Raw genomic sequence first — 2,469 nt, forward strand, 5'->3', positions numbered from 1 at the left:
TTTGTTCAATATTCTCTCGATTAGAATACATATTATTTCCATTTTTCAAACTAAGTTATCAACCAATTTTGACTTCAGTGATGATGTCGCAAGCCTATAAACTGCACCAAACATTCTATAGAGTCTGTGTGTATTGGTCTCAATCCATATCCGATACGGGCCTCAGAACAAACTAATATAATGTAGGATATATTGATTTTGTTATTCCATTTGTAAATCATTGACATTGGCCATAGGTCGCATACAGTAGTAGCTTACATTTTTAAACTTTGTTTGGAATAGTAAATAGGTTATATAAGTCCACAATTTCGGCTCCCTTTAAATACAGTTTACATAGTCATAAAGTTGTTATAAGGGAAGCAATCCTAATGAAATTTGACACAAGTTTATTATAGAGTATGGCGGACATGGAATCATGACCTTAGCTTCCAATTAAGGACCCCTTCGGAAAATGACTTGAACACCCCACAATTACTTCCTCTTCTAACTTATTCTTTCTTAACTTATCTGATTACATTTCAACAACTATTTGCTTTTATAACCTTGTATTTAATAAAAATTTTATATAAATAACAATTTTCAAACAAATTTTGTAAAACTTATAAATGTATTAGATTCAGCACAACCGGATATACCAGCCTGCAAAAATCATTTATAATTTTTTTTTTTCAAAGGGTAATTATGAATAATGGTGTTTTGGGTTCACAAATTATTGATGGCAGTGGCCAAAAAATATTAAAATTTATTCTCAATTAAAAGATAATTTTTCAAAATTAAAAAACATACAAATAAAAGTAAGAAAAAAACTAAAACAAATATTAAATGACTACATGGCCCCAAAAAATTGACTTACTTGTTTTAGCCATTTTACTTATAGTACATTAATTTTGACTAAAACACAAATTACAAATGGAGAAAAATAAAGAAAAACTTAAAAAAACCTAAATTATATCCACATGTTAAATGCTAGACAGACATTGGTCATTTGTGGTAAAAAAAAAGTGAATTTTGTTAAACAAGTATCTAGATAGCTTTTTCCATATGTTCGTAAGATGTGTGTTCAATTTTAAGTGTTTGCTTGCTGGTTGTGGTTAGTGCGTTTTGGAAAAAAAGATCGAACAAAAATTTTACATTTATATATTTTTTGGGTGATTTTGGTTATATAGAAAAAAATACTAATGTACGTGATTAATGTGAATGCGTTTGCAAATAAACCTTTTGGTAACTGTTGTCTCCTTTAAAGTTTTTTTTTTTTTATTTTTTTTACCAGATGTCTCCGTATTGATAGACAGACGTACCGAATTGGACACATACAAATATTCGCATATTTTTTGTACACCACCAACAACAACAATTCCTTGTTGTTGGAGTATTTAAAGATTTATGAGTCCATATTTTACTTGACTTTTAAGACAAAACAAATGCAATCTAAAATAGTGAAAAAAATAAATTACAAACTAAGAAAATAATGAACCAACTAGTTTAAATAGCAAAATCGTTTGTAAATTAGTTAAAATGTTTGAACGTATTTTATTGATAGTTTCATATCGGTTCCGTCCCTCCTAGGACAATATATTTAATAGCATTACTCATGTATGTAGTTTTAATGTGTCTTAAAATAATAACATAATATAATATATTTTAAAAAACCAATTAAAACCTCCAACAGACCCTCAATTTTTATAGCAGACAATGCGAAAATTATATCCAAATGATTACAAAATAGTTTTTACTTTCATTTCAAAAAAACACTGATCAATTCCACCAAAAAAAAATTTCTACATTATGTTTGAAAATAATGAAAGAAACGTGTATCCACAAAAAATAACAATTCAAGCACTTTCAAATAAAACAAAAATATTATGTAGTTATAGCAACAATGATTTATTTAAAAATATTTTGTTTGTTTGAAAATATAAATCTTTCCCGATTAACGCACTTGAAAAAAAGCACTCCATAGCTTCATTTCATAATAAACTCTTTAAAATATTTCTTATTTTTTTATTACTTTATCTTCATCATCGTCATCATGATGATGATACTGCATTATATCCAATGTTAAATAAGTGGATTGGGGAGAAACTAATGTTTTATTTTTTGATTTATTTAAGTTTTCAATGTTGTTTTAAACCAAATATGTAACAAATTTAGAAGAAAGGAAAAAATGGTCAATTGTTTTTGACGGTCTAAGTACCACATGTGAAGTGCTCTTTCCTTTTCATTTCTTTTATTGTTTTTATAGTTGTAGTCGGTACGTTTGGTGGTCTCATTAACTATATATGCAATTTATTAACGTTACACAGTGGGTCGTATGGCAATGAATAGAATAGCACACCTAACTGTTTCATAAAATAACTAACTAACTAACTAACTAACTAACTAACTAACTAACTAACTAACTAACTACTACTAACTAACTAACTAACTAACTAACTAACTAACTAACTAACTAACTAACTAACTAACTAA

This window comes from Lucilia sericata, unplaced genomic scaffold, assembly GCF_015586225.1.
Source record: "Lucilia sericata isolate MDLA Ls3-8-SP2 unplaced genomic scaffold, ASM1558622v1 Contig000132F_arrow, whole genome shotgun sequence".
NCBI lineage: Eukaryota > Metazoa > Arthropoda > Insecta > Diptera > Calliphoridae > Lucilia > Lucilia sericata.